This window comes from Arvicanthis niloticus, chromosome 30 (assembly GCF_011762505.2).
Source record: "Arvicanthis niloticus isolate mArvNil1 chromosome 30, mArvNil1.pat.X, whole genome shotgun sequence".
NCBI classification, from domain to species: Eukaryota; Metazoa; Chordata; class Mammalia; order Rodentia; family Muridae; genus Arvicanthis; species Arvicanthis niloticus.
The window spans coordinates 22,600,273-22,620,513 of NC_133438.1; the positions used below are offsets into that span (position 1 = coordinate 22,600,273).

Consider the following 20,241-nt stretch of genomic DNA (forward strand, 5'->3'; position numbering starts at 1 on the left):
GATTATCCTTAAAGTAGAAAGCCTGTTAAAAGAATCAAAGCGAATGCATCTCACCAAGCGAAAGTTTACCTCCCTAAACTTTTTTGAAGAGAAACTGTGCAAGACCGGAGGTGAGGCCTGGGAAGATCTAAATGTTCAAAATTAAATTAGTAATCCTAAACTTTCCAGAATCATCTTCCGGGCAAAGAACATTAGGGAAATCTGGGGGTTGTTCTAAAGTGAGATTTGACGGTTTTGCTGATCCCACCCTGAAGGATGTATACACAGAGGAAAAGGAGTGACCTATACAAGTGCATAGTCCTCTGCTGGTAGGTAGCCTGCAGGTAATCCTCTAGCTGTTACCTAAAGAAATAGTTACAGTGGCCAGACTCCTAACTGAAGGTATAATAGCTTAACCTTACTTCTTTTTTTCTTTCCTCTGGGCTTTTGACTAGCGAACCTTTCGAGTCTACACAGCAGAACCCAGTCACAGGAACTATACTGCTTGGCTAATTCTGAATGCCCATTAAGTCTGTCCCCAGGGCTGAGGAGGTGGTTCAGTCATGGAGTTCCCAGCACCTCATCAGATGGCTCACAACCACCCCTGACTTCCACTCCAGGGGCATCTGACACCCTTGGGCTCTGTCGGCACTCACTCTCACATACACATACCCACATAGATATGTACATATAATTTAAATAAAATTATACATAATGAACAATTTTTTAAAAAAAACCAGAAAGAAAAACCATTTCTAAGAATGAGAAGTTTATCTTTTTGGCACAGTCAAGATTCCTATCAGTACATGGAGTATAAAAGGGTTAAGGGGACCCAAGGAGTTTCAGAATGACTGTACCTTACAGGAATAGTGAGAAGATACCAAACACAGGAATCTGGGTGGGGTGAAGAAAGATTCTCTCTGTCTCTCTGTTTGTCTGTTCCTCTGTCTCTCTGTCTCTGTCTGTTTGTCTCTGTCCCTTTGTCTCTTTGTGTCTCCTTGTCTCTTCTCTGTCTCTCTGTGTCTCTCTCTCCTTCTTTGTTTCCTTCTCTCTCCCTCTGTTTGTCCCAGTGCAACATCTGTTAAAATCAAGTTACAGCCTGAGCGGCCGGGAAAGTACAGTGTAGCAGTCTCACAATTATCCCTGTTGTCTCTCCGTGGGAGAAGGAAGAGAAAGCATTTTTTTGTTGTTGTTGTTGTGTCTTATTTTGACTTTAAGGACTGTTTCAGCAAGTCCAGGAAGAGGAAGTCATCGATGCCAAGTTATCGCTGGTTCTGGTGGGTATTCCCTCTTGCTTTTCCCCCAGAGGTAGGAATTTCCCTACCTTTCTTCTGCCTTGCCACCGGCCCCCAAGAACACTGGGGAGCACACATGTCTTTGCTGAACTCTGACTCCCTTTTGGTGGGAATCATGCTGAGGCAGGGCGTTTTTTGGGTCACTGACTGTAACAGTTGAGGCAGAACTTCAAAGAACCTTTCCCTACCTCTTGGAGAACTGGGATTCTCATCTGATTATCTGAACGTCTAGTTATACAGAGATGGAGAATTTTATTTTGTTTATTATCATGGCTATGCTCTGAGTAGAACCTGAGTCCTTGTGCATGATAGCTAAGTACACATGCTACCATGGTATATTAGTCTCAGCAGAATTTTATAATCTTAAATAAAAGAATTTAAAAAAATAAACTTATAAGTTTATTTTTGTAATTTGAAGGCTGAAATGATGAGGTATTTTTATCCTTTGTTTGAATAAAATGGGATAAAATATAGGCATATTTATAATATCCTATTTTTAAGCACCCCATTCACTGACCATTGCTAAATAGTACTAAGTACTAATGGTTTCTCTCACCTGATATTATATTTCCTTTTTGGCTCTAAGATTCCAAAAACTTATTATGAAAACTATGGGGATTCCCCCCACTCCCAATTTTCAAAGATCATGGCAATTAAAGATAATTTAAATTCTGAGTAGTATAACTCTATGCTCACAGGATGCCTGTAGGGGAGTGTATTGCTGGGCACAGAGTACAGCTGTCCATTCTGTGTTAGTCGGGAAGCATGGGACTGTGCTTGTAAGAGAATATTAGTTCCACTCTGGGGTATAAACACCTGAGGGCTAAAGAAATGGGTGTATGTATCTTCAATTTTTTTATTTCTCTGACAGGGTTGGATGAGGCACTGGTTGGTGTTGCTATTCGCTGCTGATGCCTTGTACTCAGTTATGGCATGTAGGGCATTGAATTAATTCTATCTATGGATAAAATTTAGGTGTTTATCATGGCATGATACACACTTAAACTTTTAAAAGAGACTTTGCGTGTTTGTTTTTGTGTACATGAGTGCTTTCCCTGCATGTCTAACGTGCATGATGTGTATCCCTGGTGCCATTGGAAGCTGGAGGAGCATGTCAGTTCCTCTGGAACCAGAGTTAATGGCGGTCGTTGGCCAACACATGGGTGCTCTGAACTGATCCTGGGTTCTCTGCAAGAGGGGCAAGTGCTCAAACATTGGAGCCACTTCTCCAGCCCCACAATTATAGGTGGGCTAATGTATATGCATATGTGAGCACATGGCTGTAGGCATGCGTGCATGCGTGTGTGTTAATGTGTATATGGGCTAATGTATATGCATATGTGAGCACATGGCTGTAGGCATGCGTGCATGCGTGTGTGTTAATGTGTATATGGGCTAACGTATATGCATATGTGAGCACATGGCTGTAGGCATGCGTGCATGCGTGTGTGTTAATGTGTATATGGGCTAATGTGAGCCTCTAGTGGTGGGTCTCACTGTTTTTCTGTTTTTCTTTGTTCTCAAGACAAGGTCTCTCATTGGCCTGGGATTTACAGATTACATTAGACCAGATTAGACCAGATGGCTTCTTGTAGCTGCCTATTTCTGCCTGAGATTACAAGTGTGTGCCATGATATTTTTTTTTTTAACTTGGACTCTAGCAATTGAACTCAGTCCTCATGCTTGCTCAGTAAGTACTTTATTGATTGAGCTATCACCCAGTCTGTCTGCCTATCTATCTATCTATCTATCTATCTATCTATCTATCTATCTACCTATCTATTTATGACTTTGAAATCCAGAGCCTCCTGGTATCACCTCCCAAGTGCTGGGATTGAGGGTGTGTGTACCATTCCTAGCTACCATGATGATTTTTACATCCATTCAGACATTTGAAATTACTGTACGCTTTCTCAGGATTACTGATTCTAGAGGCACTCCACTTCATCCTGTACCCTGAGGCAAGTGCATCTTGGTCTCAGCTCCCGACCCTCTGTGTTACTATCATCCCATCTCTGGCTGCTGGGCCTGCTGACTCAGTGTAGAGCAGATGTTTGGATGCAGCTGCTGATGACCATAGGACGGTTCATCCTGGTGTAAGTCCAATGTGGGCCAAGGGTCCATAAAATGTACTTCATGACCTCTTCCAAGAGATGGGAAGAAAACACCATGACACTCCGAAAAATCGGCTCCTTATTGCTGTAAAAGCACCCGAAGAGCCCTATTTCTTTCTGTTTTGGTTTTCGTTGGTTGATTGTGTTTTTTTTTTTCTGACTGTGCACATACACACTATGTATTCCATCATTCCTCTCCCCATCCTCTCCAGTTTCTCCCCGACTCCGATTGGGCCACAGCCCAGTCTCTTTCCCTTATTTTCTAGCTTTGGTTTAAGTTGGTGCCCCATAGGATTTAACGAGGGCTGTCTGTGACCTTGTGTTTGGAACTCACCCTTAGAGATTGGTGGATCCAGCTAGTCTTACCACCTCAGGCCTCTGAGTCAGCCATATGACTTGTATGCTCAGTACTCTACTTGGTTCTTACGTTAGGGGAGAAGAGTATCGTTTCCTGAGATTTCTTTGAAGATGGAGTGAATTATTTCACACACCTTGACAAAGCTTCTCTATAGAGCTGCCCAAGGCAATGACTTATGTGTCAACTCTTACTAGAGGATACAGTTCCAGGAGGCAAGAGTGTAGGGGAAGACAAGCAAGACAGCCTTGGTCTGTTGCTACAAAGGAGCACTCAAGGCTGAACACTTAGAGCTCTATTTAAGTTCATCATTCTGGAGGCTGGGGACAGGTGGCTTTGCTTCCCAACATGGCAGAAACCGGGAGACGGTGAGATGAGGACACTCACCAAAGGGAGCTTACCTTTATGATGAAGCCACTTAGTGATGCATCTATGAGTAGATACATGAGGGACAGTAATACCCAATCACCTTCAAGAGGCCTCATCTCCAAAACCCTTAAAACATGAATCTGAAAACTAAGTTTTCAATCCATAAAAATTGGGGGACAGAGACAAACCAAACCCTTGTAAGTAAGAAGGGAGAGTCGGTAGGGAAAACTGGATTGATGTTTGTGCCTCTTTGTGTCACCTGGTGTGGTAACTACAAGGAAAAAGAATTATCTTGGCTCATGTTTTCTGGAAATTTGGCACATCACTGTGGTGAGATTATGGCAGTTCACGCACAGCCAGAACGCATGGCAGAGGGAATGTGGGCGTTCCATTGGCTTTCTCTTTTCCTGCGTTTACTCTACCCCTGCTGCAGCTCACGGGATGGGCCACCCACACTCACAATGGCTATTTTTCCTTCAGTTAGTCCCCTCTGACACCCAGACGCATGCCTTCCAAGTCAGTCAGTCTCTTGGGTGATTCTAACTCTCGACCAGCTAACAATGAAAATTAACTATCATACTTGGTATCACATGGCCTCTCTAAGAAGCTGCCTGAAGACATCTAGAAATGGACTCTCTGAGCGGTGAAGGAGCAAACAATTAATCTGCTAGCTCTTTTCTCATTTTCTCATTGGTTGAAGCCAATCCATGACAGTATAACCTGACCATGGTTTCAGTTGTAGGCTTTAGCCTCAGACAGAGTACGAAAGGTGTGTCCAGCCAGTGCACAGGTCCAGTGGTCTCTCCTACTCAGTCACTCTCTAGCACGAGGACAGTGAGGCTGGACTGCCCTTAATATTGTGAGCCACACCATTATAGTATAAATTCTTCTGAGCATCCACAACTTTACAAAGCAGCTGCCATCCCATCAGGAGCAATCGTTTGTGTTTGAGGCATGAGTTCCTTTTCACCCTGCCTGATCTTTGTGTGCCACACCTGACTTTGGGATTTTGTTTTGGTCATTTGAAGCTCACATTGAATGTCACCTCTCACAAAGTCCTGATGACTAAGATAGCTTCCCTCCCTCACCCTCAGATGAAGACACACGCATACACCCTTGAACTTTTTCCCTGCTTTTGTGGATAAAGTGATGGGGTGTGTGTCATGCCCTGTCGATGAAGACGTTTTGCGTTAGGAAGAGAAGGGCGTGAAGTGGGGCCCACGTCTTCTCTCACACTTTTCAGCCTGCAGTTCATACAGCCAAACCACAAGTGGAACTAATGTCTCACTATTGGCTTCCCATCACAACTGGCCTGTTATTAATTAGCTCACTCCCTGTGAGTGTCAAAGTTGGCTTATCCAGGGTGTGAAAAGGTGTTATTTCTCCACCTGTTTTTTTCACAATTTAAGTTTGACTGTGAACTCTTGGTTTATCTAAACTTACTGAGGGCTATTGAAATTTGAAGCAACAAAAAGCATGGTCACACTCTATAAGGGATCCTCTTTACGTCATTTCTCTGTCTTAGTTTCTCAGCACCCCTCTCCCGGGAACTTGTGTGGTGGCCGCAGCCCCTCCCTTGGGCTACCACGATCTCACCTCCTTATTGCAGGTTTTTGTATCATTTATGGTTTCTATCCTCTTTGGTCAACACATGTCAAGTTACTCACACATTTGAGAATTCACAAGACAGCCAGAATAGTACATGATTCAAAACTATTCGAATGTTTCCCTTGTTATCACCATTTCAGTTAACTTAGGGATTTTCTGGGAAAAACGTAATTGGCTGGCCACTTTTCTGATCTCTGTGTGGACAGAGGTCTTTAATGCTCCTGTTTCCATTCTTCCCCACTTACCAGGTAACTTCTTTGTAAGGGACAATGATCAGAGCTGGCATTGTTAGCTCACATTATAGAGAGAAATATGCCCAAAGTTTGGAATTAGTGAGCCATACCTGTTATCTAACTTCCCAGCTGGCAGGAGGCTCAGATGAGGGGTTGCAATTTCAGTATCAGACTGAACTGGATAGGGAATTTTGGACCAGCCTATGGTGCCTAGCAAGACACTGTCTCACACATCCAAATAGGAAGTAAACCACTAGTGTGGAGCAGAAGCCTCTGCTATTGAAAGGTCACCCAGGGTCTGGGTGGCCCTCAGCAATATGTAACCACATGAGATAAATTTCTACTTCAGAGTGGCCAGAAAGGCCCTCTTCTCTTAACAGGCTGAAGTCTCTACCTCCCTGTAATATTGGGCTTCTGGATCTCCTCTGTACTATAAGCTGTTCCATACCCGTCAACTAGTTACCAGTCGTTGTGAAAATGCAGGTCTCTATGCCTCCCCCAGCACAGGGCTTTTTGGATGAGTGTGTGTGTGTGTGTGTGTGTGTGTGTGTGTGTGTGTGTGTGTCTGTGTGTCTGTGTCCATGAAGCCTACACTCCCACTTTCTCTTCTCAGAAGCCAAGTCAGCAGGTCAATGTCATTCACACATCTTCCTCCTTCAGACAGGTGAGAAGGGTCTTTATCGATCCTCTGTCTTCTACATCATTTGTTCTCTGGACTGACCTCCCAAATTTTCAAATGGTCCCTCATATCCAATGGCTTCAAGTCTTATTATTTGCAAATGGAATTTCATTTAATTTTAATTTCTCCTAAAAAATGGATGTTCGAAACTGATTATAGCACCTCAGATGTGTACTGGCAAGAGATGGGAGGAAGGACGGAATAAAGGCATCAGCCTCCTTCTTTGGAAGGACATCATGCTTATCACAAGAGAAATGATTCATAAAAATCACATAATTATTTGGTTAAAGGAATTGTCAGTCACTGGCAGTTTACAGGGACTTGTTAATCACAGGCAGTTTACAGGGACTTGTCAATCATGGGCAGTTTACAATGTGAAGACCTGTGAAGTAGCTTAAACACTGTGGGATTTTAAGTGGGAAGCACCCCTGACATGGCTTGAACACTGGGTGGGGCAGAACTTCGAGATCTTAGTTGGCCAATTTTGTATTTTTGGTAGTTGGAAAGACTAAGTTAAGATAAATTCTTAGGGCAACAAAATCCAGAGGATGCTGATGGCAATGTTTCTGAGATTTCTTTGCTGTCTTAGAATAAGGTTCGGGTGAGATTTTAGTGAAGATTGTCTTTGGGAGGTTTTTGCTCGGTGAGTTTAACAGGCAATAACTGGTGTAAAGGAGGTCAGGTGGATGAGTTTACAGTGTGATTATCACCCAGTTATGGCGTCTCGGTTTGTATATTAACAAAACATTTCTTGGTACTTCTGAAAGCATCATTGGAAAGGATCTAGTTGCTACTACTCCTCTTGGCCCAATAGGGCGTCATCGGATAGATACGAAAAAGCAAAACTCTATATTAAGGTTTCCTTTATTCAGACCGGCTTTCCCTTGTCTGAGTCCAGTCAAAGCACCTGCAGGCAAAATGAACCAAATACTTTTCTTGTTGCATAAAACACCTGACACTCCCACCCTACCTCCACCAAACAAACAAACAAAAAAACAACAAAAGCAACTTTGAGCCTGGTGGTGGTGGTGCACACCTTTAATCCCAGCACTTGGGAGGCAGAGGCATGTGGATCTCTGTGGGTTCAAGGCCAGCCTGGTCTACAGATGAGTTCCAGGACAACCATGGCTACACAGAGAAACCCTGTCTTGAAAACAAACAAACAAACAAAACAAAACAACTTAAAAAGAAAGAAGACATGAGGGAGGGAGAAAGGTTTTATTCTGGCCAGTGGTTTACATATGGCTAGGAAGATCACGGCAGGGAGAGCATGGCTTCAGGGCCCTGATGTGGTAGGTCACCGGTCACAATTCATTCACAGTCAGAAACAAAGTGTAGACAGGAAGTGGGAACAGGCTGTAAAACCTCAAGGCCTGCTCCCAACGACCCACTTCCTCCAGTTAGGCTCTGTATTTTGAAGGTTCCACAGTCTCCCAAAACAAAGGCACAGTTGAGACCCAGAGGTTCAAATACAGGAGGCTACGTGGGACATTTCACAGTCAACCCACAACAGAAGACTTGGTAGATCAGCTACAGGTAATTATCTCTCAAAGGGATTTATGACATTTACATCTTTGTCCCTCACATTAAAACCAGTGACTATTATTGGCTGTGTGAGGGTGTATATCCAAAAGTAAAATGCAAGATAATTTGTAAACCCTTCCCACAAAGTCATTTGATGTAGAGGACCATCAAGGAATGGAGACATAGGCTCTCAGCACTTTAAAGCAACAGTAGTATCCCTTTGTCCCATCCTTTCCCTACTGATTCTGTCTCCTTTATGTATCTCTCCCCCTTCTTCCCAAGCACGAGCTCTAGGGATCCCTCTCTATTTTCCTCTTTTTGCAGAGTTCATCCATTTCCACATCGCAGTTCCTCTTACACTTTATCAATGGCTTTCCAATCTTTAGCTATGATTTCTGTGCTCCGGCTGACATGTCATGGTAACCTTATTTGAATCTTCTAACAATCTTGCTCAGTGTCTCATATCATTCAACGGTGAGTAAACTGAGGCTGTATTCGATTTATATTTAGCATTACCCAAAGTCAGGATTAACTCTGACAATAATTTGATTGTTGCTGTGATGCCTCTGTGATGTGCATAGGCTATATCTGCTTTTTCTCAACAATGTTTGTACTCTACCTCATAGAGAGTAACTCTTCGATAAGCACTTGTGGATGAATGGTCGGACTTGAACTTAAGGGAGACAGTGGGCAGTTACTTTGATTCGAGAAGTTCAAAGACATTAAGTAGGTTAGGAAGCAATTTCAGTGGAATTCTGGGAATGGTGTGTGGTGGTGTGGGGGAAAGAGAGCAAAGGCCCTAGTCTGCAAGTGACAAGTTTTTTTTGTTGTTTGTTTTTTTTTTTTTTTTTTTTTTTTTTTTTTGTTTTTTCAGAGCAGAAAAGGCTTTGTGGAAGTCTCCAGGCTTGTATGTTGATACAATTTCAAGATTGACTGGGCTTCTAGAATTTTGTCTGAGTGACCTGGTACATATTGCCATCACCTCAGTCTGGGAACATAAGAGGAAGATACTCAGGTCCCTGAGTATACTAATATTAAATTAACTTTCCCCAGACTCTCAACATGTTACTCTAATCTCCATAAACTCAGAATGACGTCTGCACATCAAAACCAGTGTGTAGTTTTGTTTTGATACTAAAGAACTCCTTGGGCATCTATTCAGTACCAACTGGATTATAAACCCCTGGGGGGCTAAGAGCACAGTGCATGGTTTTGGTTGTTATTGTTGTGGTTGTTGCTAACTATAGTGCAATGCTTCACACAGTGCTGGGTGAGCAGTAATGTGCAACACTCATTCAGTTAGGATGTACCATGATGCTTTTGAAATTTATGATTTTGCCTGTGAACCAATGTAGAAACAGCAATAGGATTCATTTTCATCTGAATTTGTACTGCAATTCATAACAATAGCAAACACTAATACATAGTGGAATGTTGGACATTAACTCCAAGTCCTTTCTGATATATTAACTCATTTGATTATCTCAGTAAACCCGTATGATAGATATTGATATTATTCTCATGTTATAGATATGGACACGGAAGGAGTAAAGTCACGTGGTTATTAAGTGCAGACATTGGATTTAAACACAGGTAAGTCTGGTTTAAAGGTCACTGAACTACCACGTCGTGCACAATATTTTAGCAACAACTCACAAGCCAATAAGTATCTCATTTATCAAAGATAAACATCTGATTCAGAGCTAAAAATGGAAGTCAAAAACCACATCACCCTCAGCCCTTCATGTTCCCACTGTCTACTGCACTCACACTTACAATAAAGATTTATAAAGTAATTTGGCATTTATGTCGTTGACTTTCACAAAAAGTTATAGGTTAAAGGAAATACTTTGTGTTCCATTTTTACCAATAGGTTATATCACTGGTGTCGAAACAGAAGCTACTTGGATTTCTAGTGCAGTTTTGTTGGTGATAGAGAGCTATTGTTTTTTTAAAAAATAAGTTTGAAACATTTGATTTACCAATGAAGACTTAGGAGCCAGATGCTGAGGTAAAAACCTGCTAGCTCAGAGAGACAAAGAAAGCACCCAGCTAAACTTCCTACTCCAGAAATGTCCCAGAAGCAAAAGCTCTTTCTCCATCTTGAAGATGTCTTACAGCCCCTTCAACTCAGAGATTCTCCTTTCTATTGACCTAACGTTCACTCCCTGCCAGCTGCTTGCTTGCGCTGTTTCTTGACCTAGAGCTGACTTTATTTGACTCTTGTATAAAAGGTGTGTGCTAAGCCTGAGCCACACCACAACAAGGTTTTTTTCAGTAAATAACACAATCTTGGGGTTCACAGTGTGATCAAATATCCTGAAAGAGAGAGTGCATACCTTAGAGACCAAGATAGAGAATCCAGTGGTAACACGGTTATGAATTGTTCCTCAGAGGCTGGAGGCTTGCTCCTCACTACACTATGATGCTCAAGGATTGTAACACCTCCCATAGACCCATCTATTGATAGATTCGTAATTTGATGGCATTATTGGGAAGTGGGAGAAACTAGGAGGTAGGGTCCAGATGGAGGACATGGGTCATTAGGGAAATGCCTCTGAAGTATATATCTTGTCTCTGACCCATTCCTCTGTGTGTGTGTGTGTGTACTTGATGCCACCAGTAGGGGATCAGCTTGTCTCCAGCACATGTCTCACAGTAGCTGAGAAACAACACAGTCAAGGGGACCATGGACTCCAAACAGTGAGGATAAGACAACATACATTTTTCCTTTCTGCAGTATTCCTCCTCCCCCCCCACCCCCCGCTATTTCATCAAAGCAACAGTAAAACAATAACAAGCAGTGGCTATAGAAGTGTTCGTGAGATAGATATCCAACCATAAGTCACTAAACACTTATGAAATGACATGCTCAAATGAATTTACAATATGTTGATGTAGTCTTCTGAACTTCTTTTTAGTTTTTGCTAGTTGAAATCTTTTAATAAATCTTATATCAGAGTGAAACTAGATAGTTTAGTTACCACATGCTGATCATATGAAATAATGGGTATCATTATGGAATTTTTATAAATATATATAATTTATTTTTATTATATTCACTTCCCTCTACCTTTTCCTGTTTCCCTCTGGCCCTGGCAGAGCATCTACCTTGTACCACCTAGTCTCCTTTCTGTTTTTCTATCTGTCTGTCATTTATTATTTGTTTATGCTATGAACCTTAGAAGGTCCCTTTGTTTAACAGGAAAAGGCACCATAATTCAATAATCATGCCTACTGTGATGGCTATTTCTGGTTGCCAACTTGGCTACACCTCGAATGAACTACAATCCAGAAATGGAGGGCACACCTGTGATCTATATCTTGAGGCTGGAAGATACAGGCTTCTGATCTATATCTTGACATGGAGATCTTGGGGCATAGTGACCATGAAAAGCTTATACTCAGGCAAGGTAGTACATGCCTTTAATCCCAGGAGATTGAGGCAAGCAGATCTCTGAGGTCAAGGTCAGTTTGGGACAAAGCAAGTCCCAGATCCAGGTATGGTGGTACACACCTTTAATCTGGGCCACACCTTCTGCTGGAGGCCTATATAAGGACATTAGCAGAAGGAAGACTCCTCTCTGCCTGCTTGTACTTACTTGACAGCACCTCTGTTAGTACCTACTTCTTCAGGATTCCAGTTGATATAGAAGACCAGCTGAAACACTCAGCCTTGTGGACTGAGTAACTTCTAGACTTTTGAACTTCCCATTTACAGCTGCCCATCGTTGGGTTAGCTGGACTACAGACTCATTACAATAAAGTCCCTTAATATAACGAGACATTCCATAAGTTCTGTGACCCTAGAGAACCCAGACTAACACACCTACCATCATTGTTAGGTATTGTTAGGTGATGCAATTTGCTAACTTACATTTGAAGTTTTAATTTACAAGGACTCAATCTAGGCTCTCCAATGCCTCATATGGGGAAAGATTATAATAAGTATCACTCAGAGTTGCTCTCTGGACTGACATCATCAGTTTGCAAAGATCTTTGAATAGCTTCTGGCAAAGTCTTGCTTTGATTGGCATCATTTTTAGAAGCAAGGATACATAACCTGTAGCAAGGATACACACAGCACAGAATTTTAGACAGAGTCACCGAGAACTGTGTTGTGGAAGTGGCTACTGTGTTTACATTTATTTTGGACATTGCCATTATTATTTTTTTTTTATTAATTCCATGCCAAGCTCATTTGTATTATCTCAGGCCTCTGTTAGGGTTGACAATATCCCAACATTCACTGAGTGAAATAAAATGTATCTCCCTCCAGTCCATGTTCAGGGTTTGATGAGAACTAAGTTTAAGTCTGCAGCCAAATTAAGATTGGTAACGGTATAAATCATTTACTGCACTTGATTCTCCTTGGTGATATATTAACAGTGAAGATGCAAAATTTAACGATGCCCACCAAATATTTCCTAAAGGGCTAAACGCCCTAGGTTTAACCTTACTTTGTGGTAATGGCATCAGCTTGATTTTCATTGATTATGTTGCCTGACATTTTTCAACAAACCAAGAAATAAAATATTCAAACAAAGAAATCCACGAGAAAAATATTTTGACTCGCAACAGGAGTGAGTACCCCTAACTTTTCTAGCTGGGTAAAATGAATCATAACTGGGTAATGGCCTCAGGACAAACTTTTAAAAACAAAACACTAATTTCATTCTCCTTTTTCTTTGAATTTCACTCTTACGGATTTGTGGTTATAATGAAACACCCCTCATTTGTTTCTGAGCTATCTAGTGAGACTGAAGCCTTTTCTGAGCCAAAGCCATAAAACTTCAAAGATGGCTATCTAGATGCCCTGGGAAACTGTATGAGTGTATGAGTGAGTGGATTGTGGTGTTCTGCAAACCAGATGCTTTCTGTGTAGAAGAAAGCAGGATAGTCAGGACCCGCCCCTTTAGGGAAGGTCTTCCAGGACCCTCTCCCTTAGGGAAGATCTTCCAGGACCCGCCCCCTTAGGGAAGGTCTTCCAGGACCCGCCCCCTTAGGGAAGCTCTTCCAGGACCCGCCCCCTTAGGGAAGATCTTCCAGGACCTGCCCCTTTAGGGAAGGTCTTCCAGGACCCGCCCCCTTAGGGAAGGTCTTCCAGAACCAGCCCCCTTAGGGAGGAGCCCCCTTAGGGAAGATCTTCCAGGACCCGCCCCCTTAGGGAAGGTCTTCCAGGACCCGCCCCCTTAGGGAAGGTCTTCCAGGACCCGCCCCCTTAGGGAGGAGCCCTCTTAGGGAAGATCTTCCAGGACCCGCCCCCTTAGGGAAGATCTTCCAGGACCCGCCCCCTTAGGGAAGATCTTCCAGAACCCGCCCCCTTAGGGAGGAGCCCTCTTAGGGAAGGTCTTCCAGGACCCGCCCCCTTAGGGAAGGTCTTCCAGGACCTGCCCCCTTAGGGAAGATCTTCCAGGACCCGCCCCCTTAGGGAAGATCTTCCAGGACCCGCCCCCTTAGGGAAGGTCTTCCAGAACCCGCCCCCTTAGGGAGGAGCCCTCTTAGGGAAGATCTTCCAGGACCCGCCCCCTTAGGGAAGATCTTCCAGGACCCGCCCCCTTAGGGAAGGTCTTCCAGGACCTGCCCCCTTAGGGAAGGTCTTCCAGAACCCGCCCCCTTAGGGAGGAGCCCTCTTAGGGAAGATCTTCCAGGACCCGCCCCCTTAGGGAAGGTCTTCCAGGACCCGCCCCCTTAGGGAAGGTCTTCCAGGACCCGCCCCCTTAGGGAAGATCTTCCAGGACCCGCCCCCTTAGGGAAGATCTTCCAGGACCCGCCCCCTTAGGGAAGATCTTCCTGGGCTGATCGCATGTCCTCAGCTCCTCATCCTACATTTACTTTCAGTGTCTCTTCTTTTTCACCTCACACTGTCTTCCTTAACTTTTTCTCAAATTCTCTCCATCCCACCGTGACCTTGTCCTTCACTGCTTTCTGTAGAGGATTCTATGAGGCTCGTAACTCCAAAATACAGACAGTAGCCACTTTACGATGACAGATGAGTGATATTTAGACTTTCACAATGGTGTGGAAGCCATATGCCTTCAGTTGGAAGCATACGTCAGATTTTGGTTTTTCAAGATAGGGTTTCTCTGTATAGCCCTGGCTGTCCTGGAACTCACTCTGTAGACCAGGCTGGCCTCGAACTTAGAAATCCGCCTGCCTCTGCCTCCCAAGTGCTGGGATTAAAGGCGTGCGTCACCACCGCCTGGCATAGGTCAGATTTTGAATTTTGATTTTTTTCATTGCTTGCTTAGAATGTGTGTAGGTTACATGTGCTTTTGAGACATGATGTTTTCAACTCAAGATGGGTTTATTGACATGTAACTGCATTTCAAGTGGAGGAATACGTGTACAAACTATTATTTATAAACTAAAGGCCTGGGGCTAAAACCTCGACCAGGGGCTCTTTATGCCTTTTTTTTTTTTTTTTTTAAACTGGTTTCCATAGTTTGGTTCCACTATAGCTCATAACACTTGACTATTGGTTTATTTTAGCTTTACAGTCCTACCCACTTAGATTTTGCATCTGTTTGTGGTTTTTCAGTCTCTTAGATCGCCTGACTCTGCGGGGTCTCTTGGGCATCACCTCCTCTGGTGAGCTCTACATTGTGCCAGTCCAACCGTGCTCAGGAAGACCACTTCTCCAGGTCACTCAGCTCTGCCATTGCTAGGCCAGTCTTGTCTCCTCGGATGAGTAATTTAGCCATGAATCATGAGATCGATACGTTAAAGAAAAAAAAAAAAAACCCATCAAGTTTTATATTTGACAACAGAAGTAAGGATAGCAGAATTTTTCTCTTTAATTTATTACCCTTTTGGGGAAGCAAGTTTGTAAGTTCTATTGAATATAACAAAGCAAATTGTTACACATCTATCTAGCTTTCTTCAAATGATACTAGTAATGATTTTTAATACAAATTTAAAATAGGCCTTTATATACAGGTGGAATCTAAATACTACCATATATACACGCTGTTGACTAACTTTATTGCTTCTTACCATCATGTCTTTTGGACTGCTGGATATAATACCATCACAGAGTATATAGAACTAAAAATAAATAAATATAATTCAAGTAAATCCCTTTTAAACAAATTCAGGCTCGATGGTTGACAAAGTTTTGTGGTTTTGATTTGTATATTTTGACCTTTCCTAAGTCTAAAGCTTCAACTAAGGCTTTAAAATTTAATAGTAATATTTAATATTTAGTACTCATACAAATTTAGTAATATATACATTTTTCCAAGTTGTTATTTAGCCAAAGTATACATTTACCAAAGAAGACATATAAAAGATACTGTAAGTTCCATGAGCAATCTGCCTTATCTTAAAGTACACACATTCACAACAAATAACCTTCAATGCTGTATATACCAAAGTGAATGGAGACCAATATAAGCCCCTTGCTAAATTAGAAAGAATAACTTTCCAATGGACACAGTCAAACAAAATACACAACACTGTCTGTATGCTCTTGACTTCAGCCCTGAACTGAGTTAAGGTCTTTTAATTTTAAACATCTTTATGTTGTTTGGAATGAAATTAATGCTCACTATTATATAAAGTACTTCGTTTTAACATTTTTTAAAAAAGATTAGTTAACATGCATATTTGTTAAGTGGTGAATAATGTGTATATTATTGTAGTAGCATTTATTAATTTCATAAGTGTTTACATTAAATTAAGTACCTTGCATGAATTACTTTGGCTTCAGCACAAGGAGAAATTTGCATTCTCCATCCCAAAGGAAGCAATGTGACCTTTTTGAGTCTCGTGTCCTTTGTACTTTGATGTAAAGACAACATATTTTTAAGTCATACATACAACTGAATGGGCTAAAAATGGGCAGTTTCTGAATTTCCCATGAAACTTTTTGTTCTTTTTAGCTTAAAATATAAGACGTGGAATATTAATATTGATTCTTTTACAAAGAATCAACACGAACTTATTCCCTATGATGATCATTATTTCATTTAGTCCCCTAACATCTCAGTAGGTATGATTGTCTCTCTATTATTGATGAGAGAGCCAGGGTGCAAGAGGTTAAGACAGTTATTCTACCCAAAGTCATAGTGTCAGATATACCATTCAAACATTCTACTGGCTCCCAATCCATGTTTCTCTCCTACCATAGTGTATGTGACACACACACACACACACACACACACACACACATGCACGCACCCCCCCACGCACACGCGCACACACACATGCACATACATCTTGCTTGTATCTGAATTGATGGACTAGAACAACTATACCATCCACAGTTGCTGTGGTGTGTTTCTTATGGATCTGAAGTCAGCACTGTAACTGTCTCTCATGAGAGGGGTTCGGAACACCATCTTGGAGAACAGAGGGCACAAGACCGAGACACCCCAGGTTGACACAGGCATAGAAGTGTCAGGATGGAGGCTGAGGCCCATTTTATCACTCTCAAGAAGAGGGGAAGTAGGAAGCTGATGGAAAACTCAGGGAGGGAGCTGCTGCATGGCATCCAGTGCAGAAAGACAGAGGGCAGGCAGGACAGAACACAGGAGTGGAGAAGTTCGGTTTAGAAGCTCAAGTTGTGAGTGGTTACAGGACAGAGCGTGGATGAGGGTTATCAGAAGACACAAGTGGAGCTTTGTGGTGAGAGGAGAGGGTGGAGAGAAAGATGGAGACGAGAGCTACAGAAACTGCCTACGGGCTGAGGAAAAGAATAAATACATTTTATCTTCACTAGAAAAAGTGGAAGTTTGTCTAATGTGACAGATTGCCCCTAACCCATTGTGTTGGGCAAAGATACTGGATTATCTCAACTGTTTACCATGAGAAGTATGTAGGTTCCCAGAGTCACTCCTTAGCAAATGCCCAATAAGAATCCTGAAATTGTAAAGCTCACTGTTTTATGAAACAGTGAGGTTAGAACAGCAGGTGATAAGAGCCCCCCACCCCGACCCCTTGTCTTCTCATCCGTGAACTTGGGTCTTCCCTGTTTATTGGGTATGTGGAGATAAAAATGAACAACCCTACAAGGCAGTTCTGGGTGTAGTACTTGACTTGAATTCAGCATTCAGTTAGTGGAAGAAGATGGATGGATCTCTTTGAGTTGGAGGGCAGCCTGGTCTATATACAGTGAGCTTGAGCCTAGCAGAGTTACATGGTGAAACCCTGTCTTGATGGGATTGTGTCTTCAATATCTGACAGGGAAGCTGCAGTCATGAAATGTCAAGATGGCTACCTGTACAAGAACTGAACAGTCACCATGGCAGTTGACCTGCCAACAAAATGGAGGAAGTCTCACATAGCCCCACCCCTAGATAAAGAGCTGCAGGCAACTAACAAGTGCTGAGACAGGAGAATTATCCTCTGCCTGGATGAGCCCCAAACTCATTACCCAATACTAAATGGTTAACCCTACAAACATATACATGTAAGTAACACTAAATGAACTTGCGTGGTATTTATTCATTTATATGTAGTAATACATATACATGCGCATATATGTATACAGAGGCGCATGCACAGACACATATACCAATATATGCAATGATAATTAAAGAAAAAGAGGCCATGAATTTGAGAAGGGGGATGATGAGACACAAAAGGAATTTTAAGGGGGAAATGATGTAATTGCCTTTTAATTAAAATAAAAAAGGGGACTATACAAAGCAGAGATAACTGTTCTGTTGGGGCTGGTTTTCTGTGATCTGTATATTTCCAGGAGAAAATTTATGCCTTCCAAGCATAATGTCGATTCTTCACAGGGTCCTAAGAGTCTTGTTTGAATCTGTTGGACACTTTGGAAGATAGGCTTAGACAACTAAGGATCAAAAAAGGTTCACTGCACCCTTCATGGGGTTGGTAAAGCTTTCGGCTACGCTATGCTGGATTTGAGCTGAATTGCATGTGAACCTGGGTAGTGTTTCAAGAGAACATGGGGGAGGGGAGAGTTCTCTCAGGATGAAGCCAGGTGAAACTCAAAGGGTCCAAAGAAGGCTTGCTTCACTTTGTGTTTCTTTCTGGTTTTGTTTGAACCTGACACTCAAAGTGAAACTCAGGAGATATTGAACCTCTTGCAAACTCAGGCTCAAAGGGAGGCTTTTGGAAGCCAGCCTTGCTGAAAGTGCTTAGCTGACAGTATTAACTGGCACTTGAGCTTGCCCTGCCTGAGCCTCTGGAGAGACTCTTTTGCAAAGGGTTTCTTTCACACTTCAGTAAAACTCTGCAAGGTGACCATGGACTTGATAGTGGGTTACCTCCACCTAGCTGAGTGCACAAATTCTTACAATTCGAGATTGCCAGGCAGAGTAAACTAATCAAGTCCTGTGTTGCACTCCTGAATTGGGTCAGAAGGCATTCTGATTAATTTGGTAGTTCAAAGTAAAGTTGCATATGTTGCCTGTTACCTGGGCAGTTGATCACAGTGTCGTAAACTGTTTGGTCATTTATAACAATCTCTTATTTGAGAGAACAAATAACTGGAAAGAAAATCCCCTCTCTCCCCCCCATTAAACACATCTATCAAGGCCAACACGTGGCTCTTCTTAAAGGCTAAAGGCACAGTGCACAGAGGTGAGCCATTGCCAAGACATTCTACAAGATATGTTTCTGACCTGAATAGGGGTTGGTTCTGGGGCAGTGGGAATTTAATTTACTCTTGGCAAACAGGGCTGAATACTAAATTAAACCAAACAGAAACAAGGGTATTTTTTTTTCTTTGAGAAAGGAAACAGGTTGGCAGAATTTTGGCATGTCAACAAAAGGAAATCACACAAAGAGAAAAGGATTAGTCAAAATAAAGATCAAATGAAGATCAAAAATAAATTGGCTTCAACCCAGGAAACATTTGTTACATTTCATAAGCAGGTCTTTCCTTCCCAGGTGTGAAGGAAAGAGAGGAACCACCTGATCTTCCCTTAAAGGTCAGTGAGCACCCTGTGAGCTCCCAATAAAATGCCCGCAGAGCCCCGGAAACCCAGTGCAGGTGCAGTTCTGAAAAACACGCAATCCTCCTGGTCCAAAAGACTGCAGCAAAGTAAAGGCAGTGACTACCAGTGAGCGGATCCTAAGGCAGTGGTGTGCCAAGTACACTTCAGTCATGAGTTCCCAGGAGCTGCTTTAAGAAAATAAATAAACAGTGTCTATCTATCTATCTATCTATCTATCTATCTATCTATCTATCTATCTCCTATCTTTCATCTATCTCTCATCTATATTCATCATCACCATCTATTAATCAATCAACATACCCATCTATCATGTTTCTATTAAGCATCCAAATGAATACTGATCCTTTCAGAAGTCTAAGGATGCTATTGTATCATTACTAAAAACACGAGATGATTCCCAAGGCCTAGTGCCAAATGAAGAAGACTCCTTGCTCAGAAAGCAAAGAAAATGCTGGGAAGGCAGCTAAACATAGGCCTTTTCTCTTCTTCTGGGGGTTTTCTCATGAGTTGTCTTTCAAATTTCCTGTTGAATGTAATTCAAAGTGAAGAAAGAGTTTCAGTTTGCAATTGTAGGCACGGGTATTACGACTTGCCTTCCCTTTGTGCACAGCCAGCACTCCAGATAAACGTAAAAACACCCTTCCTAGGCAGAATTACCCAGATTGCACAATGTGGGCTTTGCCGTTCACACAGACACATGCATCTCACTCTCTCTGGAATAGTGGGACATTTTCACAATATTAACGCAATTGCTTGCGTTTCATTTTTTTGATATGCATACAGTGTAGCAGCATTCTCCATGTTCAGCATATTGATCTGTAAAGAAGGCCCCCCTGAAGGAAAAAAAAAATCCACGATGTGTTGCCCTATCTGTCTCTGATACAGAGGGCAGACAAGAAGCTTGCTGGAGAAAGTGACCCACAAAGATAGCAAGAATGAACTTCATGTATGAGAATCAGCGGGTTATTTTTTGATAAAGAGGTAGGAACTATTATATGTGATTATTTTAGTCATTTTTCTTATTTCTTGACACACACACTCATACACACACACACACACACACACAGGCGCACACGCACATGCACACCCTTGCATGTGCACACAGAAACCCTGACAAATCTAAGGGAGAAATGACTTATTTTGGATGAAAGGGT

At 42.3% G+C, this 20,241-nt stretch overlaps 1 long non-coding RNA gene across 1 annotated transcript; it reads left to right on the plus strand.

The window, feature by feature from the left end:
• Positions 1–8,043: 8,043 nt before the first annotated feature.
• Positions 8,044–17,550, plus strand: LOC143440718 (uncharacterized). The gene is made up of 3 exons (XR_013108187.1): positions 8,044–8,168; positions 9,687–9,749; positions 17,343–17,550. It is a non-coding gene; the product is annotated as an uncharacterized LOC143440718 (long non-coding RNA).
• Positions 17,551–20,241: the final 2,691 nt, after the last annotated feature.